Genomic DNA, 8284 nt, shown 5'->3' on the forward strand with positions numbered 1-8284 from the left:
CTTCCTCCTCCTCTCGCGGTGCTTGGCGAAGCCGTGCCGGGAGACCTCGTCTCTCCATCGACACCACGCCGTCGTGCTACCGGAGATCTTCCCCAACCTCTCTCTCCTCCTTGATGGATCAAGGTGCGGGAGACATCACCGGGCTGCACGTGTGTTGAATGCGGAGGTGTCGTGGTTCGGCACTAGATCGGAATCTCACCGCGATCTGAATCGCCGCGAGTACGACTCCATCAACCGCGTTCTAGCAACGTTTCCGCTTAGCGATCTTCAAAGGTATGAAGATGCACTCACCCCTCTCTCGTTGCTGGTCTCTCCATAGGAAGATCTGAATATGCGTAGGAAGTTTTTTGAATTTATGCTACGTTACCCAACAGTGGTATCAGAGCCAGGTTTTCTATGCGTAGATTCTATGCACGAGTAGAACACAAAAGGTTGTGGGCGATGATTTTTCAATTGCTTGCCGCTACTAGTCTTATTCTTTTCCGGCGGTATTGTGGGATGAAGCGGCCCGGACCGACCTTACATGTACGCATATGTGAGACTGGTTCCACCAACAGACATGCACACCGTGCATAAAGGTGGCTAGCGGGTGTTTGTCTCTCCTACTCTAGTCGGATTGGATTTGATGAAAAGGGTCCTTATGAAGGGTAAATAGCTTTGGCATATCATCGTTGTGGCTGTCACGTAGGTAAGAAGGCGTTCTTGCTAGAAACCCAAATCAGCCACGTAAAACTTGCAACACAATTAGAGGACGTCTAACTTGTTTTTGCAGGGTTTGACATGTGATGTGATATGGCCAAAGTTGTGATGTTGCATGTATGATGTATGAGATGATCATGTTCTTGTAATAGGTTTCACGACTTGCATGTCGATGAGTATGACAACCGGCAGGAGCCATAGGAGTTGTCTTAAATTATTGTATGAGATGCAACGCCATGTGCTTACTACTTTTACTTCATTGCTAACGGTTAGCTATAGTAGTAGTGATAGTAGTAGTTGGCGTGACGACTTCACGGAGACACAATGATGGAGATCGTGATGATGGAGATCATGGTGTCACGCCGGTGACAATGATGATCATGCGATGCCTGAAGATGGAGATCGAAAGAGCAAAGATGATAATGGCCATATCATGTAACTATATGATTGCATTGTGATGTTTATCATGTTTTTCATCTTATTGCTTAGAACGATGGTAGCATAATAAGATGATCCCTCTTAAATTTTTTGAGAACGTATTCCCCTAAGTGTGCACCGTTGCGAAGGATCGTTGTCTCGAAGCACCACGTGATGATCGGGTGTGATAGATTCTAACGTTCGCATACAACATGTGAAAGGTCGGACATGAGTTGTATGGTTGAATACGATCAGCATGAAATTGCTCACCATGATGACTAGTCCGTCTCACGTGATGATCGGACACGGGTTAGTCAACATGGATCATGTATCACTTAGATGACTAGAGGGATGTCGATTTAAATGGGAGTTCATACTTAATTTGATTAAGTGAACTTAATTCTCATGAACTTAGTCTAAAAGTTGTCTTTATAAATATTGTAGATGGCCAACGTCAACCTCAATTTCAACGCATTCCTAGAGAAACACAAGCTGAAAGATGATGGTAGCAACTATGCGGACTGGGTTTGCAACTTGAAGCTCATCCTTGAAGCAGCTAAAAAGGCTTATGTCCTTGATGCGCCGCTAGGTGACCCTCCCACTCCCGCAGCAGCCCAGGACATTTTGAACGTCTGGCAAACGCGGAGTGATGACTACTCTCTGGTTAGGTGTGGCATGTTATACAGTTTGGAAACGGGGCTCCAAAGGTGTTTTGAGCAACACGGTGCATATGAGATGTTCCAAGAGCTGAAACTAGTTTTTCAAGCTCATGCCCGTGTCGAGAGATATGAAGTCTCCCACAAGTTCTTTAGTTGTAAGATGGAGGAGAACTGTTCTGTCAGTGAGCACATACTCAAAATGTCTGGGTTACACGGTCGTCTGACTTCACTTGGAGTCGAACTTCCGGATGATGCTATAATTGACAGAATCCTCGAGTCTCTCCCACCAAGCTACAAAGGTTTTGTGCTAAACTACAACATGCAAGGGATGGAGAAGACCATTCCCGAGTTGTACTCGATGCTCAAGTCTGCAGAAGTAGAAATCAAGAAAGAGCATCAAGTGTTGATGGTCAACAAGACCACTAGTTTCAAGAAGGGCAAGGGTAAGAAGAACTTCAAGAAAGACGGCAAAGTCGTTGCCGCGCCCGGTAAGCCAGATGCCGGGAAGAAGAAAAAGAATGGACCCAAGCCTGAGACTGAGTGCTTCTATTGCAAGGGAAAAGGTCACTGGAAGCGGAACTGCCCCAATTACTTAGCGGACAAGAAGGCCGGCAACGTTAAAGGTATATGTGATATACATGTTATTGATGTGTACCTTACCAGCGCTCGTAGTAGCTCCTGGGTATTTGATACCGGTGTTGTTGCTCACATTTGCAACACAAAGCAGGAACTGCGTAATAAGCGAAGACTGGCCAAGGATGAGGTGACGATGCGCGTCGGGAATGGCTCCAAGGTCGATGTGATCGCCGTCGGCACGCTACCTCTACATCTACCGTCGGGATTAGTTTTAAACCTTAATTATTGTTATTTAGTACCAGCTTTGAGCATGAATATTGCATCAGGGTCTTGCTTAATGCGAGACGGCTACTCACTTAAGTCAGAGAATAATGGTTGTTATATTTATATGAGTGATATGTTTTATGGTCATGCTCCGCTGGTGAATGGTTTATTCTTGATGAATCTTGATCGTGATGTTACACATATTCATTGTGTTAGTACCAAAAGATGTAAAGTTGATAATGATAGTCCCACATACTTGTGGCACTGCCGCCTTGGTCATATCGGTGTTAAGCGCATGAAGAAGCTCCATACTGATGGACTATTAGAGTCTCTTGACTTTGAATCATTTGACACATGCGAACCATGCCTCATGGGCAAGATGACTAAGACTCCATTCTCAGGTATAATGGAGAGAGCGACCGACTTATTGGAAATAATACATACTGATGTGTGTGGTCCAATGAACGTTGAAGCTCGCGGTGGCTACCGTTATGTTCTCACTCTCACCGATGATTTGAGTAGGTATGGGTATATCTACTTGATGAAGCACAAACCTGAGACGTTTGAAAAGTTCAAGGAGTTTCAGAGTGAGGTTGAGAATCAATGTGACAGAAAAATTAAGTGTCTACGACCTGATCGTGGAGGAGAATATTAGAGTCACGAGTTTGGCACACACCTAAGGAAGTGTGGAATCGTTTCACAACTGACGCCGCCTGGCACACCGCAACGCAACAGAGTGTCTGAATGCCGTAATCGCACTTTATTAGATATGGTACGATCTATGATCTCTCTTACCGACTTACTGCTATCATTTTGGGGATACGCAATAGAAACTGCAGCATTCACTTTAAATAGGGCACCGTCTAAATCCGTTGAGACGACACCGTATGAACTATGGTTTGGCAAGAAACCTAAGTTGTCATTTCTTAAAGTTTGGGGTTGCGATGCTTGTGTGAAGAAACTTCAACCAGAGAAGCTCGAACCCAAAGCGGAGAAATGTGTATTCATAGGATACCCTAAGGAAACTATTGGGTATACCTTCTATCTTAGATCCGAAGGTAAAACCTTTGTTGCCAAGAACGGATCCTTTCTAGAGAAAGAGTTTCTCTCGAAAGAAGTAAGTGGGAGGAAAGTAGAACTTGATCAGGTAATTACACCCCCTCTCGAACAGGAAAGTAGCGCAGCGCAGGAAATTGTTCCTGTAGCGCCTACACCAACTGAAGAGGAAGTTAATGATAATGATCATGAAGCTTCAGATCAAGTTACTACTGAACCGCGAAGGTCCACAAGGGCACGCTCTGCACCAGAGTGGTACGACAACCCTGTGATGGAAATCCTGTTGTTAGACAACGGTGAACCTTCGAACTATGAAGAAACAATGGCGGGCCTGGATTCCAACAAATGTCTTGAGGCTATGAAATCCGAGATAGGATCCATGTATGAGAACAAAGTATGGACTTTGGTGGACTTGCCCGATGACCGGCGAGCCATAGAAAATAAATGGATCTTCAAGAAGAAGAGTGATGCAAACGGTAATGTGACCGTTTATAAAGCTCGACTTGTCGCAAAGGGTTTTCGACAAATTCAAGGAGTTGACTACGAAGAGACTTTCTCTCCCCTAGCGAAGCTGAAATCAGTCTGAATCATGTTAGCAATTGCCGCTTTTTACGATTATGAAATTTGGCAAAGGGACGTCAAAACAGCGTTCCTTAACGGGAATCTTAAGGAAGAGTTGTATATGATGCAACCAGAAGGTTTTGTCGACCCTAAGGGTGCTAACAAAGTGTGCAAGCTCCAGCGCTCCATCTATGGGTTGGTGCAAGCATCTCGGAGTTGGAACATTCGCTTCAATGAGGTGATTAAAGCGTTTGGGTTCATACAGGTTTACGGAGAAGCCTGTCTGTACAAGAAAGTGAGTGGGAGCTCTGTAGCTTTCCTCATAGTGTATGTGGATGACATATTATTGATGGGGAATAATATAGAGATGTTGGAGAGCATAAGGCCTATTTGAGCAAGAGTTTTCGGTGAAGGACCTTGGAGAAGCTGCATACATATTAGGCATCAAGATCTATAGAGATAGATCGAGACGCCTCATAGGTCTTTCACAAAGTACATACCTTGACAAGATATTGAAGAAGTTCAATATGGAAAACTCAAAGAAAGGGTTCTTGCTAGTTTTGCAAGGTATGAGATTGAGTAAGACTCAGTCACCGACCACGGCAGCAGATAGAGAGAAGATGAGTACTGTCCCCTACGCTTTAGCCGTAGTCTCTCTAATGTATACCATGCTGTGTACCAGACCTAATATAAACCTTGCCATAAGTTTGGTAGGGAGGTACCAAAGTGATCCCGGTATGGAACACTGGACAACGGTCAAGAATATCCTTAAGTACCTGAAGAGGACTAAGGAGATGTTTCTCGTTTATGGAGGTGACGAAGAGCTCGTCATAAAGGGTTACGTCAACGCTAGCTTCGACACAGATCCGGATGACTCTAAGCAGGACCATGTCCAGATCCGGATGACACAAAGCACATCAAACGCCGCTACAACTCCACCCAGGACCATGTCTAGAGTGGAGTAATAGAGATTTGTAAAGTACATACGGATCTGAATGTTGCAGACCCGTTGACTAAACCTCTTCCTCGAGAAAAACATGATCAACACCGTAATGCTATGGGTGTTCGATACATCACAATGTAACTAGATTATTGACTCTAGTGCAAGTGGGAGACTGATACGTCCATTTTGCATCATGTTTTCATGTTGTTATTTATCGCTTCTTTTGCTGTTATTTCACTTCACCATACTATTCTTATGCCTTTTCTCTCCTATTTTGCAAGGTTTACATAAAGAGGGAGAATACCGGCAACTGGAATTCTGGCCTGAAAGCGGAGCAAAGTTGAGATACCTATTCTGCGCAACTCCAAACGCCGTGAAAATCAACGGAGATTTTTTACCGAATATATAAAATATACTGGGCCGAAGAAGCGCGAGAGGACCGCCAGGGGGTGGCCACAAGCCTGCACGGCGCGACCACCCACCCAGGCCGCGCCATGGGGGCTTGTGGGCACCCTGCTGGCCCACTTGCCCCCTCTTTTGCTATATGCAGGGTTTCGTCTAGGAAAAAAATAAGACGGAAGCTTTTTCATGGTTTCGCCGCCGCCACGAGGCGGAACTTGAGCAGAACCAATCTAGAGCTCTGGCAGGACGATCCTGCCGGGGAAGTTCCCTCTCGGAGGGGAAATCGTCATCATCGTCATCACCAACACTCCTCTAATCGGAGGGGGCTCATCACCATCAACATCTTCATCAGCACCATCTCATCCAAACCCTAGTTCATCACTTGTAACCAATCTCCATCTCGCGACTCCGATTGGTACTTGTAAGGTTGCTAGTAGTGTTGATTACTCTTTGTAGTTGATGCTAGTTGGATTATTTGGTGGAAGAGTTTATGTTCAGATCCTTGATGCTACTCATTACACCTCTAATCATGATTATGATTATGCTTTGTGAGTAGTTACTTTTGTTCCTGAGGACATGGGATAAGTCATGCTAATAATAGTCATGTGAATTTGGTATTCGTTCGGTATTTTGATATGTTGTATGTTGTTTTTCCTCTAGTGGTGCTATGTGAACGATGACTACATAACACTTTACCATTATTGGAGCCTAGAGGAAGGCATTGGGAAGTAGTAAGTAGATGATGGGTTGCTAGAGTGACAGAAGCTTAAACCCTAGTTTATGCGTTGCTTCGTATGGGGCTGATTTGGATCCACTAGTTTAATGCTATAGTTAGACTTTCTCTTAATTCTTATTTCGTAGTTGCGGATGCTTGCGAGAGGGGTTAATCATAAGTGGGATGCTTGTCCAAGTAAGGGCAGAACCCAAGCGCCGGTCCACCCACATATCAAACTATCAAAGTAACGAACGCGAATCATATGAACATGATGAAACTAGCATGACAGAAATTCCCGTGTGTCGTCGGGGGCGTTTTTCCTCCTATAATACTTTGTCCAGGCTTGTCCCTTGCTACAAAAGGGATTGGGCCACTTGCTGCACCGTTGCTACTTTTGTTACTTGTTGCTTGCTACGAATCTTCTCACCACACAATCACTTGTTACCGACAATTTCAGTGCGTGCAGATTTTACCTTACTGAAAACCACTTGTTAGATCCTTCTGCTCCTCGTTGGGTTCGACACTCTTACTTATCAAAAGGACTACGATTGATCCCCTATACTTGTGGGTCATCAAGACTCTTTTCTGGCGCCGTCGTCGGGGAGCGAAGCGCCTCTGGTAAGTGGAACTTGGTAAGGAAACATTCATATAGTGTGCTGAAATTTATTGTCACTTGTCACTATGGATACTAATCCTTTGATGGGCTTGTTCGTGGTATCTTCACCTCGAACGGAAGCACGAATGGTTGCTCCTCAACCTTCTGCACCTACTGAAAATATTTTCTTTGAATTTCCTTCGGGTATGCTTGAGAAACTGCTAGCTGATCCTTTTACAGGAGATGGAATATCACATCCAGATTTGCATCTAATCTATGTAGATGAAGTTTGTGGTTTATTTAAGCTTGCAGGTGTGCCCGAGGATGAGGTCAAGAAGAAGGTCTTTCCTTTATCTTTGAAGGATAAGGCGTTGACATGGTATAGGCTATGTGATGATACTGGATCATGGGACTACCATCGGTTGAAATTGGAATTTCATCAAAAGTTTTATCCTATGCATTTAGTACATCGTGATCGAAATTATATTTACAATATTTGGCCTCGTGACAGAGAAAGCATCGCTCAAGCTTGGGGGAGGCTTAAATCAATGCTATATTCATGCCCCAATCATGATCTCTCGAGAGAAATTATCATTCAGAACTTCTATGCTCGGCTTTCTCACGATGATCGCACCATGCTTGACACTTCTTGTACCGGTTCTTTTATGAAGAGAGATATTGACTTCAAATGGAATTTATTGGAGAGAATTAAATGCAACTCTGAAGATTGGGATCTTGAAGAAGGTAAGGAGTCAGGTATGAATTTCACGTTTGATTGCGTTAAATCCTTTGTTGAGACAAATACCTTTAGTGATTTTAGCGCTAAGTATGGACTTGACTCTCAGATAGTAGCTTCATTGTGTGAATCATTTGCTGCTCATATTGATCTCCCCAAAGAGAAGTGGTTTAAATATCATCCTCCTTTAGATGTCAATTTAGTTAAACCCACTCCAGTTGAAGAGAAAGTCATTGCCTATAATGATCCTGTTGTTCCGAGTGCTTACATTGAGAAACCACCTTTCCCTGTTAGGATAAATGATCATTCTAAAGGTTCAACTGTGATACGTAGAGGCTATATTAGAACACCTACACACCCTTATCAAATTAGAGTTGAACCTAGCATTGCTATTATCAAAGATCTTTTGTCTGAAGAAGTTGAGGGACATAATATTCAATTTTGTGAAGATGCTGCTAGAATTGCTAAACCTCATGCCAGAGACAAACATAGGCCTGTTGTTGGCATGCCTGTTGTTTCTGTTAAGATAGGAGATCATTGTTATCATGGCTTATGTGACGTGGGTGCTAGTGTTAGTGCAATACCTCAATCCTTATATGATGAAATCAAAGATGAGATTGCACCTGTTGAGATAGAACCTATTGATATCACTATTCAGCTT

The sequence above is a fragment of the Hordeum vulgare genome, chromosome 1H (assembly GCF_904849725.1).
Source record: "Hordeum vulgare subsp. vulgare chromosome 1H, MorexV3_pseudomolecules_assembly, whole genome shotgun sequence".
NCBI classification, from domain to species: domain Eukaryota; kingdom Viridiplantae; phylum Streptophyta; class Magnoliopsida; order Poales; family Poaceae; genus Hordeum; species Hordeum vulgare.